This window comes from Halichoerus grypus, chromosome 10, assembly GCF_964656455.1.
Source record: "Halichoerus grypus chromosome 10, mHalGry1.hap1.1, whole genome shotgun sequence".
NCBI lineage: Eukaryota > Metazoa > Chordata > Mammalia > Carnivora > Phocidae > Halichoerus > Halichoerus grypus.
In genome coordinates, this window is record NC_135721.1 from 131,573,767 (window position 1) to 131,592,395 (window position 18,629).

Consider the following 18,629-nt stretch of genomic DNA (forward strand, 5'->3'; position numbering starts at 1 on the left):
TGAAGACACCAGGGTGCCTACATGCTCCATACCCAGTTTTCCCATTATTTACATTAGGATGGTGTATCTGTCATAATTAATGAACCAATATTGATATAGATCTAATTAAAGTCTCTAGTTTGTTCAGATTTCCTTAGTTTTACATACTGTCCCTTTCTGTTCCCAGATCCCACATTAGATTAAGTCATGTTTTTTTTAGCGTTTTCTTAGCTTGATCGTTTCTCATGCTTTCCTTGTTTTTAATGACTTTGAAAATTTTGAGGAATATTGATCAGATATTTTGAAGAATATTTCTCAATTGACTTTTTAAATGTTTAATATTTATTTATTTTTTACAGTTAGGCTGGGCTGATGTGTTATTGGGAGGGAGATTACGGAGATAAAGTACCATTCTCGTCACATCATATCAAGGGTACATACTGTGCATATGGTTTATGTTGATGTTGACCTTAATCACCTGATTGAAAGTAGTTTTTGTCAGATTTCTCCCTATTAAAGTTACCCCCATACACACACACACACACACACACACACACACACACTTTATACTGTACTCTGTTTTTTTTTTTTTTAATTGTGGGTTGTTTTTTTTTTAAGAATATTTATTTATTTATTTGAGAGAGAGAGAGAGCACGAGCAGGGGGAGAGACACAGGGAGAAGCAGACTCCCCACCGAGCAGGGAGCCTGACTCTGGGCTCGATCCCAGGACCCACAGATCATGATCTGAGCCGAAGGCAGATGCTTAACTTACTGAGCCACACAGGCACCCTATAGTGTACTCTTTGGAAGGGAGTCACTATACACAGGCCAATGCTTAAATAGTAGGGAGTTACACTTCACCTCATTAAAGGCAGTGCTTCTACATGCCTGGAATTTGGAATTTTCCTATCAAGGAGATTTGCCTCTTATCCTCTACTTATTTATTCAATCATTTATTTATATCAGTGTGGATTTACCGATATTTATATTATGGGTTATAATCCAGTGCGACTTTATTTTTTCCCCTCAAATTTCCAGCTTTGGTTGTTGGGATCTCTTTCACTGTTCTCTTGCGTCCCTTTGACACCTTATCTCCATTCCTGTGGTTTTGCTGGTTTGTTTGTTAGCGCTTCCTTACTTTCTGGTACTGCATGATGCTCCAGGCTCACCTTGTATTTTCCCTGCCCCAGTCCTAGAATCAGCTGTTTCTTCCAGTAATCCTGGCCCCTTTCATTGGAGAATGGTATTAGAAAATGAGGTACTGGGGCTAGGTGTACCTAGTACTCATTGCTATTGAGGTATCCCCACTTGTAGGCTCTCTCAACTGACCTAGCAAGGAAGTACCCGTATATATACTAACTCAGATGGATATACATTGTTAAAAGATAAAGGGAGGCATATTAACATTTTAAGAGTTTATTTGAGCAAGAATCCATTTGAATCAGGCAGCATCAAGTGGAAGTGACTAGGAACGCTTCACCAACAGGAGCTGGGGAGAGACGTTTGTAGAAAAAAGGTGGAAGCATAGTAAGGCAGTTATTGATTGGCTATACTTAAAGCCTAGGTGGCTGTTTGTGATTGGCTGTCCTTAGTGTTTTAATTCTGTAATCTTGAGGCATTTATAGGCTTAGATTTGGTTTGCGTATATAGACCACCACAACATTTGAGCCACATCAGTCTAATGGTCTCGTTTAGTTAATTTAACAACATATATATAAATATTTATAAATGTATCTGTATTAAGCTAAACATGAGTTCACAGCAATGTCTCCAATTTTTATCTATCAGCATATGGATCTTTGTAGCCTCTTCCTTTTGTTTATCTGTCTCCACTCCCACAGTGAGAAACTAGCCTTCCACCATCCACCATTTGGTTACTTAATTGTTCGGTTCCAGGATCCGTGGACAGTGGTTTCAGAATTGCTAGTTTATATCCACATGGGAAACAACTTTATCAACTAGAATGGAGTGCTTGTGGACAGTCCCTTTTGTCTGGGATCTTACAGACATCCCTTATTAACAAAGTTACTTAGACTTGCACCTTTGCCCCCACCCACTTTAGTAATACACGTGTGTAATACAGTCAGATTCTTCTTTTCACATTCTGCTTTCTGTCCTCTAACCCTTGATCTCCTACGTGATTTTTTGTTTTAATTGCATACACTAAGTTTCACTCTTTGTATACAAAGTTCTTATGGGGTTTGAAAAACGTGTAAAGTGTCCACCATTCCAGTGGTATAGAGAATAATTTCACTGCCCTAAAATATCCCCTTGTGCCTCACCTATTCAACGCTCCTTTCCTCCCAGTTCCTGGAAACCACTGATATTTTTCTTATAACTGTAGTTTTGCCTCTTCTAGAGTGTCACATAAGTGGAATTACACAGTATATAGTCTTTTCAAACTAGCTTCTTTCACAAAGAAATATATTTACTTAAGGTTCATCCGTGTTTTCGCATGGTTTGATAGCTCATTCCCTTTTATCACTCAAGAGTATCCCATGGTTTGGATATAGCATGTTTATCCATTCACTTACTGAAGGATGCCTTCGCTTCTTCTCATTTTCGGTAATTATGTATAAAGCTGCTAGTCAGCGGTCATGTGCTCATTTTGTTTTCAAGTCATTTGGGAACATAGTTGGTACATCATATAGTGAGACTGTTTAGCTTTGTAAGAAACTGCCAAACTATCTTCCAAAGTGGCTGTGCCATTTTGTATTTTGACCAATAATGGATGAGAGTTCTGGTCACTCCATATCTTTGCCAGCAATTGAGATTGTCAGGTAGTCAGATAAGAAAGTGTGATCAGGTATCAATGATTGTTGATATGCTTTTAAAAATATATATTTTGAGATTTTCTTTGTGGCTCTTTAAACATTCTAAATAGTATTCTTTTGTAGACTGCAATTGTAACTCTTAAAATGACATTATTAATTATATTATTTAAATTACCAAGGTCTCATTAATGTTTCATCTGCTTTCTTATCTGTCACTCAGAGCTTCTGGCTATTTCTTTCAGACCATTTCTTCTGTATTCTAAAATTCTTCCATATCTATTTTGATGATGATTTATATCAAAATTTCATGAAAATATTATTGTATTGTTCCCTACCTGGGTTCATCATTGTTACCCAATATTGATTTTCTGGGTTTTTTTTCTTTCTAATGCTAATTTTCTTTGGAAAGGAAACGAGTCCATTTTGAACAAAACAAAGAACTGTATTTCCCAGCATCCCTTAAACTTTGGGATGGCCCTGTGGTAAATATCAGGCTAAAAAACATAGACCCAAGTCAGCTGGGAGTTTTAGACTTTCTTTCCTAATACATGGACGGTCTCTCCATCCTTATCACTTTTTCTTTCTTCCTCCTCTCTGAATGCACACGGGAAGCAGGAAATGGAACAGCTATCCATTACAAACACAGATTTCTTTCATTTCCAGGAAGTTTCTATTTTTCCTGTTCTGAAATTTCACCTTTTGCATATTCTTTTTTACTGTCTTTTGCCATTGCAAGTGTGTGGGAGGGGTGGGAGGGAAAGAGGAGAAGAGAGTGAGTGTGGGAGGGGAGGAGAAGAAGCAGAGGAAAAGAGGGAGAAAGAATTTGTTGCGTCTGCCTCCATGTTTTTCTCTTTACATTTCATTCCATTTTAAATTTCCCCTAGAAATTCTGCAAAGATTTCATAAGCTTGCCTTCTTCTTCACAGATTTCTTTGTTTGTCATCTCTAATCTACTCTCGGGTAGATAGGAAGTCAGCATCCAAAGCAATTTGTATTTTAGCAGTTGATACCATGGTAAAGCATGAACCCTAAGAGTGTAACCTCAGGGAATCAGGAAATTGTGTTCCGATCCCAGCTCAGCTACTAGTTCTTTTATCTTGAGCTAAATACCTAACATCTACTGGTTGTTTTCTCACTTGTAAAATGGGTATAAAAATGGTACCTCCTAATAGGGTTTGGGGAGCATTAAGTGAGAAACTGCATACAGAGTCCCTAAGGATATACGTGACATGTATCAAGTCCTAAATACACATTTTTGTCCCATATAATAATTCTGTAATTATCAATTTATTATTTTGTTTAGTAGCAATTGGAAGGATAAGAGAATCATAAAGCTTAATACTTCCCAATAAACAGTTCATTCCTTCTGACGAGATCAAATACTAAATATTCCCACTGATTAAAAACACAGTGGTCCAAAACTTATCCATCAATGTTCCTAGCGGCACTATTCACAGTAGCAAAAAGGTGGAAAGCACCCAAATGTCCATCAACAGCTGGATGGACAAACTAAATGTGGTATATACATCACTGGGATATTATTCAGTCTTATAAAGGAGTGAAATTCTGATACATCTACAACCTGGATGAAAGTTGAAAATACTATGCTGAGTGAAAGCAACCAGAAACAAAAGGAACACACATGGTAAGATTCTACTTGTATCAGATATCTAGATATTCATAGAGACAGAAAGATGAATGGTTGTCAGGGGGCAGGGGAGGATGCCAGGAGAGTAGGGCATTACTGTTTAATGGGAACAGGTTTTTTTTGGCTTGATGAGAAAATTCTGGAGGAACTGGATAGTGGTGATAGTTGCACAACATTGTGACTATATTGAATGCCACTGAGTTTGTAACCTTAAAAATGGTTAAAATGGTAAATTTTACATTATGTATATTTTACTGTAATAAAAAACAAACAAACCAAAAAACCTCCAAAGCATAGAGTTCTAGTTATCATTTGGATATTTCATTATTCATGTCTGACATTGAATTACCTGCAGTTACTGTCTCCGTGAGTTAATCTATCAGGAAACTGACAATATATCAAATGAACCTTGCATTTGATGACCTCACTATTTCTCCTATCTTTGGAGAGTTATTTGCCACATTTTAAACTAGATAATGTAAGTGTTAGGGATGCAGGGGGTAGTGGGTGGCTCTGAACTATGAAGGAACCCCCTGCTCTCAAAACTCATAAGGTATTCACAAATTCTCACTTGCAAAAGCTCACCACAAAGGTTATTTTCATTAGGCACTGTGTTTGGCTTTCTTACTTATTTCCACAAGCAGGATTGTTGAGCACTATGCGTTCTAATATACTAGTGTGGATCAAAGTAGGAAATTTTATCCTTAATTAGTATGAAATGAACTTAGCTTGAAACATTGTAAAGCTGACATGCTATACGTTCCGGGATTTAATCGCATTTTCCCGTGTCTGTAGATGCAGAAATCAGAAATATCACATTAACAGGATTCTGAAACTCAAGTCTACTGGGGTGACAGGGAGATACCCTGCAAGTAATGAACAAAAGGCAATATTCATAAAAATCTTTCCTTAAGATTAGAAGTATGCAAGAGAGAGACGGATAGTTACTCTCAGAGTGTATGGTAATGATTGGAAAAATTAAAAGAAAAAACTCAATCTCATTTTCTTTCAAAATATGTAATGTGAGTCTTTTTGGGGGGGTAAAAGATTTATCCAAATTTACATTTTAGCCATTAGAAATGGTTTCCTATAAATATTATTAAAGGAATGGAAAAGCATCCTATAAACTGGATGGGTCAAGTATTTTGCCAGAAAAGACTCTTCTTAACTCAGTTGAACGATTTGCCAATTCAAGGTCGGGTGGTGAGAGTCAAATTTCTACTTATCTCACTGAATTGGTTCACCTGGCCAGTTTCTTAGGAATTATGCAATATCCAAGTTAAATTCGTACCTTTATTAAAGACTGTGTGTGATGGCAAAAAATACTATGGTAGCACCATTTGCATGTTTGATAAAAAGTGATCTCACACTGATTCACAATCAGGCGGTGAGGATTTTTAATATATAGTACTTTATGTTTCTTTCATTTGGGGGGTAAATCCTGACTTAATTTGGGTCCCTTAGATCTCTAAATTCAATTTATCTACATTATTCAAAAAGACTAAAACGTAAGATGCATAGAAACCTTTTCTCATTAGCAAACAGTCTAGAATGTTTGAGAAAAGATGAAAGGCAGAGTAAACTTTTCTATAAAATACGCTTTGGGGTTTTTGCTGAAGTAAAACCCTTTCTAGGTTCTTGTCAGGTGGAACATGCCTGCTGAGCTGAAACTTCCCACTTCTAAATACTGTACATAAATTATGTGATTGGGGAGTTTCCTGGCATTCATTTGATCCAGTCTTTGCATGTAAAATAGTTGCTTTTCAAACTACTGGTTAAACATGCACTGCTAGGTACAAATAATCTTTGAATAACAGGCCTCATAGGGAATCATGGCTAGAAAGCTTTAATTGATGAGAGGCTAGCTACATTTTTTTTTTTTCTTCAAGAGGACTTAGAAAAATTATGGGCAACAAAGTGCCATTCAAGTGTACAAAGAGCCACGGGCTGACTCATGAATGATTGATTCTCTTGTGGTCTTCTTCCTTGTGTAACTTTAAATAACAAAATGATGAGATGTGTTCATGAGATCTAAAAACTACTTGCATGGCCCAAGAAGGAGGGCCGCAGATTTTTCTGCACTGAAGAGGGTGTTAGATTGATTAGCTGCCTTCTATGGGCATCTTCCATCAATCAACCCAATTTCAATAAGCAAATGGAAGCACTGTATTGTAACAAAAAAAAAAAAAAAGGAAAAGAAGAACACTGCTATGGGAATCCTAAGTCTGGGTTTCGGAGGCAGCATTGTATTGCTGCTAAGGGCTTAAAATCTAAAGCCAAATGTCCCTGTTTTGAAACTCAACTCTGTTTCTCCCTGGCTGTGTGATCCTAGTCAAGCTATTTCATATTTCAGAACTCCCACTTCTTCAGCTGTAAAATGGAACTGATGATGAATCTAGTACTCTACTCTAGAAAAATTAGTATCTCATAGGGTTTTATGAGGAATAAGTGAGTTAATCTATTGAAACTCCTGAGGGTAATGCTATTACAGAGTAAGTACTCATTAGGTATTTTTATTAACGTGACACTCATATCAATTGCTCATGACACTTTACTCTTTTACTTGTCTGGCTCTCAGTTTTTCCATCCAGAAAGTGAGAAGCATGAGGTAGATCCCTGGATTCCAACCGTATTTTAGGCATGGACCTTTTTCTTTCCTTTTTTTTTTTTTTTTTTTTACAATTTTGTTTATTTATTTGTCAGAGAGAGAGAGCACAAGCAGGGGGAGTGGCAGGCAGAGGGAGAAGCAGTTTCCCCGCCGAGCAAGGAGCCCAATGTGGGACTCGATCCCAGGACCCAGAGATCATGACCTGAGCTGAAGCCAGATGATTAACCGACTGAGCCACCCAGGTGCCCTAGCATGGACCTTTTTCTTAAAGGCACACTTGCACACTCATCCAATAAATAAAACAGTTGACATGCAGGCTACTCTGGCTTTAGCAGAGAAGAAGTCTGAGGGTTCTGATGGCTCCACACATTCCCTATCAACAGCTCACATACGGGTTCTGAAGAACTCTCAGTTCTGTGGAGTGTGGATGTGTTTTAAAAAGCATAGGCTTAAATTTAAAGACATAGGCTTGAATTCCTTGATTGTCCCCTTTTAGTAGTTATGTGATCTTAGGTAAATTACATACTTTCTCTGAACCTCACATTCTGCATCTGTAAAATCCAAGTAGGAATGAAAAATGAGTCGGGGAATGAATGAGGTAGAAAAGGTAGAGTGCTTCACTCCACATCTGACAATGAGGAATCTGAGTTCAGTCAATGGAAGCTAAAAATGCCTGATCATTATAACAAACAAAGGAAGTAGTAAATTTCATGCAGAAGAATGAAACTGGACCATTTCCTTATACCACACACAAAAATAGACTCAAAATTGTTGAAAGACCTAAAGGTGAGACAGGAATCCATCAAAATCCTAAAGGAGAACACAGGCAACGACCTCTTCGACCTCAGCCGCAGCAACTTCTTCCTAGAAACATCACCAAAGGCAAGGGAAGCAAGGGCAAAAATGAACTATTGGGACTTCATCAAGATAAAAAGCTTTTGCATAGCAAAAGAAACAGTCAACAAAACCAAAAGACAACTGACAGAATGGGAGAAGATATTTGCAAATGACATATCAGATAAAGGGCTAGTATCCAAAATCTATAAAGAACTTCTTAAACTCAACACCCAAAGAAAAAATGATCCAATCAAGAAATGGGCAGAAGACATGAACAGACATTTTTTCCAAAGAAGACATCCGAATGGCCAACAGACACATGAAAAAGTGCTCAACATTGCTTGGCATCAGGGAAATCCCAATCAAAACCTCAATGAGATACCACTTCACACTAGTCAGAATGTCTAAAATTAACAAGTCAAGAAACAACAGATGTTGGCGGGGATGCAGAGGAAGGGGAACCCTCCTATACTGTTGGTGGGAATGCAAGCTGGTGCAGCCACTCTGGAAAACAGTATGGAGGTTCCTCAAAAAGTTGAAAATAGAGCTACCCTACGACCCAGCAATTGCACTACTGTGTATTTACCCCAAAGATACAAATGTAGTGATCTGATGGGGTACGTGCACCTCGATGTTTATAGCGGCAATGTCCACAATAGTCAAACTATGGAAAGAGCCAAGATGTCCATCAACAGATGAATGGATAAAGAAGATGTGGTATATATACACAATGGAATACTATGCAGCCATCAAAAGGAATGAAATCTTGCCATTTGCAACGATGTAGATGGAACTGGAGGGTATTATGCTGAGCGAAATAAGTCAATCAGAGAAAGACATGTATCATAGGATCTCACTGATATGAGGCATTCTTAATCTCAGGAAACAAACTGAGGGTTGCTAGAGTGGTGGGGAGTGGGAGGGATGGGGTGGCTGGGTGATAGACATTGGAGAGGGTATGTGCTATGGTGAGTGCTGTGAATTGTGTTAAGACTGTTGAATCACAGATCTGTACCTCTGAAACAAATAATGCATTATATGTTAAAAAAAAAAAAAGAAGAAGGTAGTGGAAGGGAAAAATAAAGGAGGGGAATCGGAGGGGGAGACGAACCATGAGAGACGATGGACTCTGAGAAACAAACTGAGGGTTATAGAGGGGAGGGGGGTGGGGGGATGGGTTAGCCTGGTGATAGGTACTAAAGAGGGCACGTATTGAATGGAGCACTGGGTGTTATATGCAAACAATGAATCATGGAACACTACATCAAAAACTAATGATGTAATGTATGGTGATTAACATAACAATAAAAAACTTTAAAAGAAAAAAAAGGTAGTAGTGAATTTGATGATCAAGCTGCTCTCAGAAGAGGGTGAGTTAATTTCTGGTGTGTTTTAGCTTGCATCTTGGCATAATCCGCTGATAAAAAGACCACAAAATTTTGTGAAAGGTTTTCCTTCTTAGGGAAAGCATTCTATTTTTCTTAGGGTCCAGGAGTCTATTTGAGTTCTGGAAGTGAAAGCTGAGATTTTTTTTCCCTATCTCCACTTCAACCTCTGGGTTTGCGTATCTTCTCTTTATACATCACTTTGGGGTATGTCATGGGTCAGAGCTGGACTAAATCATTGATTTCTAAAACTCTAGTTTTTAGCTTAAGGATTGAGCCCCTTGGTTCAACAAGCCCCTCTGTTGCTCTCCCCCCACCCCAGAAGAGTTTTAAATTTCTGGGGTGGCAATTGAAGGAAGTTGGGACTGGGAAATTATTGCATAATACTCTTTCACGGGAAACAATTTTCTTGGAAATCTTGAAAGTCCTGGTAGGTTGGTGATAAGGCCAAGTCATTGTATTGCCTGTTTCTCATGTAAGTTTTTCTCTTTATGAGGATTATTAATTTCCCAATGCGCTTTCTTTTTAAAAATGATCTCAGGACTCAGTGATCACAGTTACAAAAATGCAGGGTGCATTCTTGTAGAAGTAATTAGATAGGTGGACGGTGAATGGAGAGGTGGATGAATAGATAATATAGTTCAGTGGGAAGGCTAGAATAAAGCTAAATGCAATTTCTTTGTGTTATATATAGCATGCTGCTACTCTTCATACATTGATTGCAATTGTGTAGCAATAAAAAATGCAACCTAAGGTTTTCATGTGAGCTTTCATGGGTTTTCTCTTTAGAACATAAGCTCCTAGAGAACAGATATGATGTCTTGTTCTTCTTTTCTCTGCAAATTCAAGAAATTTGTATTAAGCATCGCCTAAAATGCATAGCCCTATATACAGTACTGAATACTTATTAAATACATGGATAACAACAAATAAACAAAACGAAATGATGTTTGAAAAATCTTGCCTACGTATGACCTTTTCAGCTTTGCAATTTTAATGTAAAGTGTTTTTCTGACCATTGCTGCAAAGCTTGATGTAAACTAGCTACTAGTTAAGATTCAAATGATTGTTTTACATAAAAACATAAAAACCATTCCTTTACTCCATGCTTCAATTCTGTGAAAGCCGTTCCTACAAATTTCAAATATAAAGAGTTTAATTTCACATTGCTTCTAAGTTCTCAGTGCTGGCTTTTCTCACTCTTCACTGTTTTCTCATTGGTGTTCATAACATTGTCTCAGGCATTAAAGATGAAGTGTGTTTGTGATGAAAAAAGTTTTCTTTAAGCCACCTGGAAGGAGTGTCCTCTATTTCTGCTTAACTACAAAGTGAGGGTTGATTTTCTCAGCAGTGGTGAAGTGTTTACCTTGGTGATTTGAGATGCAGACTCTCCTAAGGAATTATTTAGATATTGAGAGCAGGTCTGACTGCATCTCTAAAGCTCAGTGTGGAAACTCAGATGGATTCAGCCAAGCTAATGAAGAGGGGGTATTTTTCTTTCTTTTTTTCCTTTCCTTGTTTTTCTTTTATTGGACGCAGTTAACTTTTGTTGATGGCAATATGAAATGTTGGATTACTTACGTATAATAAATATTTCATATAAATTATGCCATTTAATCTTTACAACAACCTTAAAAGGTAGATGATATTATTCCTATCTTATAAATTAGCAAACCAAGACTCAGAGAAGTTATTTTTCTAAGGACATACAGTATTAACACAGATCTGTTTATGGGGTTTATTCAAAAAATATTTTTAAGAATGTTTCAAGACACTGAAGTAGATTTTTAAACAGGGGCTACAATTTGTTGGTCCTCCTAAATGAACCTTTAACATTAAATAATTCAAAGTATATTTGATAAGTATCATTGAATTCCCATTACCTAATATGATGTTAGGTTCTAGGATACAACAGTGGGGGGGGAAAAAGACATTGTTTCTGTATTCACAGAAGTTATATAGTTTAGACTGTGAATGCAGAAATTCCATAGTTTATAGCAGGGGTTGGCAAATTATGGCCCACAAGTCAAATCTGGGCCATGACCTGTTTTTGTAAATAAGGTTTTATTGGAACATAGCCACACCCATTTGTTTACCATTGTCTACAGCTGCTGTTGCGCTCTAGCAATAGAATTTAGTAATTGCAATGGGGACCATATGACCTGCAAAGCCAAAACTGTCTGCTGACCTCTGGTATAGTTTGCTGGCCTCTCTTCTACACCAATAGCCACACAGGTAGGGATAGACAGAGCTTTCTGGAGGAAAGGACATCTGAGCCATTATACTGATAGGACTTCTCTAGGAGCAGCAGGGTGGGATGAAGGGGGCAGCAGAGGGGTAAGACTGTTTTAGGTTTTGAGAATCCCTTGTCGTAAGTCCTGGGGTGAAAAAGGGTGGCACTTTAGAGGACTTGAAATATTCAGTGTGAACAGGGGTTTGTAACCAATATCCCAGCTTAGGGATCTTGTGATTTTTGGTACCTTCTAAATATAGGGGTGGGATTCCCTACCACCACTAACCCACAGACGTCCAGGGCAAGCCCCATTTTGGACTTTTAGGAAGCCTGGGCTATTGTCAGGGGAATACCTACAGGTTGGTCATACTGGTATTGATTGAAGACAGGGTGAATCTGGTGCTGGCCATGGGTCTCCATCCTTAGCCAATAACAGCATGAACTGAGCCACGTCTGAGTGCCTGTGATGGGAAGTTCTTGCTCCAGCGAAGCTCCTGTGCATTCCAACAAAGCCTTTAAATGTAACTTATCACGTCTTGAGTAGAGCTTGCTGCCCCGCCCTCCCCACCCTTGGGAAAACATCCTTGGGCTTCAATCCCAACCCTTTTACTCTGATCTCATCTACCCAAATCTCTTGATGCTTTCCTTCCAAATTTTTATTGCCATACCTCCCAACCTTAGTTCGTTTTTCTTCTCCATGAGAGTTTAATTGTCCATTAAAAGAAGAATTATTGAGACACAGTATAATATAGGGATAAATATGAGTTCTGATGCCAGAATCTCCAAGTTCAAATCTAAAAGCTGTGTGATATTGACCAAGTCACTTCACCTCTCTATTTCTCCAGGCTTAACCATTGAGGATCTACCTTACTGAGTTGTTTTGAGACAAAATTGTGCTAATATACTTAGAAACTGGCTCATGGCAAGTGCTATATTTGTGTGAATTCTCATATCATTGACTAAAAACCCTGTTCCCTTTTCTTGGAGGGCAGCGTAGTCCTCAGGACAAGTCCTCAAACATTCCTGGAGAGCCAGGGAGACTGTTGGGATTCTATTTGGGTCTGGGTGTTTGGGGGGGGTGGGGAGTGTGGGGAGTGTGCTGGGCAGGTCTAGACTGCCTCACTCTCTTTGGGACCAAAATTTAAGGGTGCTTCAAAATATACAGTAATCATGAGAAATAATAGTTTAATGTAATATTTAAAGAAATAAAAATTTACACAAAAAATTCTATGATCAACAAAATATCCAGATTTTAAATCAAGAAGTGCTAGTTCAAACCATTTTGCAGCCTAGGGCAAAAGGATATAATGCAATAATGCAAGTGGAAGAGGTGTCCTGCCTCTCCACCAATGTAGCATGAAAGGAAAGTAAAGCAACACAGCTAGGTGTCCAGAGAGCAGCATGTTGGATATCCATGACTTGACTGTGCCTGGAATGAAGATCTGGAAGCGGTGAGTAGACCGAGAGAAAGCCAAGAGGAGAATGCTATTTGATCAGGCTTGTTGAAGATTATAAGCTCTATCCCCAGTACAAAAGGAATCTTTGAAGGGCAGGATCTGATCCTTGTGGTGTATAAATCAGAGATGTTCAAAGTTTCAGATTCGAAACCAAATGGGTCAAAAACATTTTAGTCCGTAGGCATCCAAAAGGAGTCATCAGCTTTAACTAAAAGAAGCAGAAGGCTAACAGACACATCATGCTCAACATCACTCCCCATCAGGGAAATGCAAATCAAACCCACAGTGAGATACCACCTCACACCTGTCGGAATGGCTATTATCAAAAAGACAAGAAATAACAAGTGTTGGCAGGGATGTGGAGAAAAGGGGACACTCATAAACGTTGGTGGAAATAGAAAATGATGCAGCGACTATGGAAAACCAGTATGGAGGTTCCTCAAAAAATTAAAAATAGAAGTACTATATGATCCAGTATTTCCACTTCTGGATATTTACCCGAAGAAAATAAATACATTAATTTGAAGAGATACATATACCTCCATGTTCATTGCAACATTATTTACAATAACCAAGATATGGAAGCAACCTAAGTGCCCATCAATAGATGAATGGACAAAGAAGAGGTGAAGAGGTGAGATATCTCTCTCTCTCTTTCTCTCTCTCTCTCTCTATGTATATATAATATATTAGCCATAAGAACGAATGATATCTTGTCATTTATGGCAACATGGATGGACCTAGAGGGTATTATGTAGCTGAAATAAGTCAGAGAAAGGCAAATACCATATTATCTCAATTATATGAGGGCTGTAAATAACAGAACAAATGAAAAAACAAAACAAAAACAGACTCATAGATAAAGAGAACAATACTGTGGTTGCCAAAGGGGAGAGGAGTTGGGGATGGGCAAAATAGGGGAAGGGGATTGAAAGGCTCAAATTTTCAGTAATAAAATAAGATAGGGGATGCAATGTACAGCATAGGGAATATAGTTAATAATATGGTAACAACTTGGTGTGGTAACGGATGGTAGCTAGATTTATCATGGTGATTACTTCATAATATATATAAATGCGGAACCACTGTGTTGTACACCTGAAACTTATATATTGTGTGGCAACTACACTTCAATAAAAAATAAATTCCAAACAATTGTCTTACAAATAAACTTTTTGTGATTTTTTTTAAAAAGAGGTTAATCTATATTTATTTTCTTGTGAAGGCATTCTGAGATCAGACACGTATAAATGTAATTCTGTTCACCATTAACTGGAAAAAAATGAAAGTTGATTCAACCAAGCTTTATTTTTGACACTCCTCTACTTTGATAACTGCCAATTTTATGAGCACCCTTGCTTAAATACTTGTGAACAAAATTGAAAAAGGCTATTAAAAGTATTTCTAGATGATGCTAAGTCAGTCTACATTTTCAAGATGATATTTTTTGGCAAGAAGGGATCCATGATATGTGGTCGCTTTTTGTTGTAGTTTGAAATTACCTCATGGTAATTCTTTAAATTTTTCATTTAAGATGAAAGGTTAATAGTTATCCTGCTCAGTTCCTGCAAAGTGAAAATGAGATTGGAAAGTTAAAATATAATTAATTTACTTTTCTATTTTCCCTTCCGCTGGAGGAATATTCATGCATTCTGAACAGATAAGTTTTAAAAGAGGCACTAAATTGCAAGTGTTCACACTTGGATTCAGTTTAAAAGTTAAAAGCTTTCAGGCCAAATAAATCAGACAAGCATGCACGATGAGACTCCATTTCAATATTAATGAGCATGTGTGGCACCTTTTACATTGTTTTGTTTGTAGTTTCAATATTAGAGTCAGAGATCTTGGAAGATGCCATGGGATTATATCGCTATTTAGTTTGCAAATGAATTATTGCAATTTGTAGCTGTCCAAATTTCAACTTTGGCCTTTCAAAATGAGGAGAGTCCCAGGTCCGTTCTGGAGACTTGACTCAGAAGAATGACTCAGAAACTTTCTTGATGGATCACTGATGGTTCTCTGGTTGCAAGCAACAGAAATGTTAGGCAAGAATATGGGTAAGTCCCTGGGATGCAAAAGAAAGACAAAAAATAAAGAGTAAAGTTGTGTAGAAAGACACAATCAAGTTAGTGATCACAGTGGTACTGGAAGACGGCCCTGGCAGGATCCACGAGATAAAAAGGTGAGCTGTATTTAGTGTCCCTGTGCTTTCTAATTCATTTAAAGATTATATAGGTGACATTTATAGATGAAATTATAGTAGATTTCTACTTGAAGACTTCATAAATTCCCAATAATCTTCCTACTGTCTTTTCTATACCAGATTTTTCTACAGTGTAAAAATTGTTGCATTCAAAACATGGAAGGAATTAAAAATGATTGGTTTATTTACCAATTCATTTATTCATTCAACAATAATAATTGATGACTTACTGTATGCCAAGTACCCTTCCTGAGAATATTGCATGGATCAGGTAGAGGTGGGCAAATGGGAGAATGCAGATGATAAGCAATAAACAGAAGACTATGTGCACTATAAAAAAAACCCCAAAACCCCCAAAACAACAACAGAAAAACAAAACCAAAACAGGACATAATGGTCCAAAAAGTAAGGGAGGTAGAGAAATAGCACTAATTTAGGGAAGTCCAAGGAGGCATCGTTGAGGGATTGCCATTTGAGTTGCGTCCTAAATGATATGAAGGAACAAACTAGTCAAGTCAGGCAAAGATCTGGGGAAAGAACATTCCAAGCAAAGGAAACCACAAATACCAAGGCTGTGAAGCATGAATAAAGCTGGAGAGTTTGAGTAGGGAGATCATAGAGGCTAGGGTACAGTGAGAAGTGATAGGAAGATGAAGGTTGAAAAGGAGGTGGTCATCAGGTGGGGACCGCTTCCTGAAGAGCTAGAGAGCAGCCAGCATCCTTGGAGTTCTGCTCCTCTCAGCTGGTCCTCTGACCCACCGAGAACCCTCATACCTTAAGCCAAAAGTAAGCTCCAAATCAAGACTGACCAAGTGGCTCACAGAGGAATTGAGGACAGTTTAGGGAATCCTCCCAAGGATACCCTTTCAGCTCACAAATAACTCTGTTTTGTCATTAAATTTAAAACCATGAGAGCTTTAATTTGAAGTCTGGGGATTATTTCATCTGTTTTGTTTGGAAAGGTAGTATTTTATAATAACTTGAATGTTTTAAATTTTCTGTGGCTTTGTCTTCTCAAATATCCTTGAATTTCTGTGATTTTCATTATAAATTGTAACTAATATCAGTGGGAAATGAATTTAGAAGACTTAATTTTTCAAGTTCTAATTAAATTTGTACACCTTAAGTAATTCACTATGAGGCTGTAGCTATTGTTGAAAACTTTTACATCCTGTAGCATTGTTTGTACATATATATCAATTGAATATATTTGCTGTGGATAGGATATCATGACATATTTTCTTTATCTTTCTTAAATACCATTTCATATACAAAAATCCTCAGTTGGAATAGTGTGATAGGTTAAAACCTGTTGAGTATTTGTGTCACTTAAGATGAGTTTTGTCCATGAGTAGGAGACCCAGAATAATAGCACATTAAACAAAATACAAGTTTTTGTCTCTCATGTAAAAGTCAAGAAATAGTCAGTTAAAGGCTGGTGTCATACTTCTGCTTCTTGAATCCTCAGGGACCTACGTCCAGATCTTCATCATTTTTATGGGGAGGCCTTTGTCTTGATGGTACAAAACTGTGGCTAGAGCTCCATCCATTGCATCTACATTTCACACAGCAGAAAAAAGAGCAGAAAAGAGAAGGGACAAAGGATACGTATCAGCTATCATTTAGAGAAAATTCCCTGAAGTTTGTGTATGATACTTGCTCTGACATCCCATTTATCCATAACTCGCTCATCATGTGGTCAAAGCTATCGGCAAAGGAAACATAAAGATGTGTTTTTTTACTATGGGTTGTCATATGTCCAGCTAAAAATTTAGGGGTTTCTCTAATATGGAAAAAGGAGAATGAGTATTGGTGAGGGGCAACTAGGACTCTGGAACAAAAGTACTATACGCAAAGTTTCCAGTTCCTTTAGAATTGTGCCAATCCAACCATACTAAGGAAACCTGGATAAAGCTTTAAATATTTCCTTCATTACATATTGTTTTTCAATAAATTAAGTAAAGGGGCACCGGGATGGCTCAGCCAGTTGAGCGTCCAACTCTTGATTTCAGGTCAGGTCATAATGTCAGGGTCGTGAGATCAAGCCCCATGTCAGGCTCCATGCTAAGTGTTGAGCCCGCTTGATAGTCTTTCTCTCCCTCTCCCTGTGCCCCTCCCCTGCTCACATGCCCTCTGTCTCTCAAAAAAACAAACAAAAAACAAAAACAAACAAAAAAATAAAAAAATAAAAAAATAACAAGTAAGGAAGTAAAGAACAGTCCATGGAAAACTCAGGATATTTTTTCCTGGAAGAATAAAAGAAAGAGTAAGAGATTTAAATAATTAGAAGACATGGAAAGAGTTTTGCAATCATGTTGTCATTTTTAGGGGTGGCTCTAACTTTATTAGCCATTTGATAAGTCACTATTCTGCTCTATTTGATTTGAAATAGAATAAATTTCTGTCTCCACTAAATAGCTGTGATCTTACACAAATTACTTAAATTGGGAATAGTAGTGATAGAAATTGTGGCAGCAGTAAAATTAGTACTAATAATATTGTATATTTAATAAAAATATTTTCCTTAGTGGTTACTTTGAAAACTAAATGAATTAATGTATGTCAGGGCATGGTTTTGCAGTTTGAATTAAACATGGTCAATTAATACATGGTTAAATTTTTTTTAAGATATATTTATTTTAGAGAGAGAGTGCATACAAGAGTGGGGGGAGGGGCAGAGGGAGAAGGAGAGAGAGAATCCTCAAGCAGAGTCCCCTCTGAGTGCAGAGGCCAATGTAGGGCTCGATCCCAGGACCCTGAGATCATGACCTGAGCTGAAATCATGAGTTGGACACTTAACTGACTGAGCCACTCAAGCGCCCCCTACATGGGCAAATGTTCTAAAGATCCAAGATGCATCCTGCTCAGGAGTCTTTTGCCCAGAGACCTCTCCTGAATACCATCCATGGATGGCTCAGCAGAAGCGTGTAAATGTCTGTTGCAGATCTGCTAGCAGAGTCTCTTCAACTTCTCCATCTAGATTTTATTCTGCAGTACATAGCTCTCTATTTCCTTCATTGCAAACAATTAAATTGAACAAATATTTCTTGAGCTATGAGCAAGGTACGCTCTGTGCTCAGGCTCTCTGTAGCTGATACAGCAACAAATTCACTGCTCTCAAGGTGCTTATGGTCTAAGATGGAAAAGCAAATAGATACTCATCATGACAGTGCTCAATGTGACAGGTCTATTCAAGAAAGATGATGGTAACAGTGATGTAAAATTGAGGTGAGGAAATAAAGTGAGTAAATAAATTTCAGTGAATAAATACTTTATCTTTCAGCTAGATTGCCAATATATTGAATAATATTATAATGTGTGTGTGTGTGTGTGTGTGCCCTTTTGCTGATCTCTGAGTATTTCTATTTTTCTCTGGTGACAGCCCCGATCTCCTAAAGGGAAAATATGTGAGGGGGAGCTAAGAAGGGAAATAGACTGATTTATAGGACAATTAAAATGTGAATCAGTGAATCGCCTATAAAAGGCAGAAATATTTAGAAAACT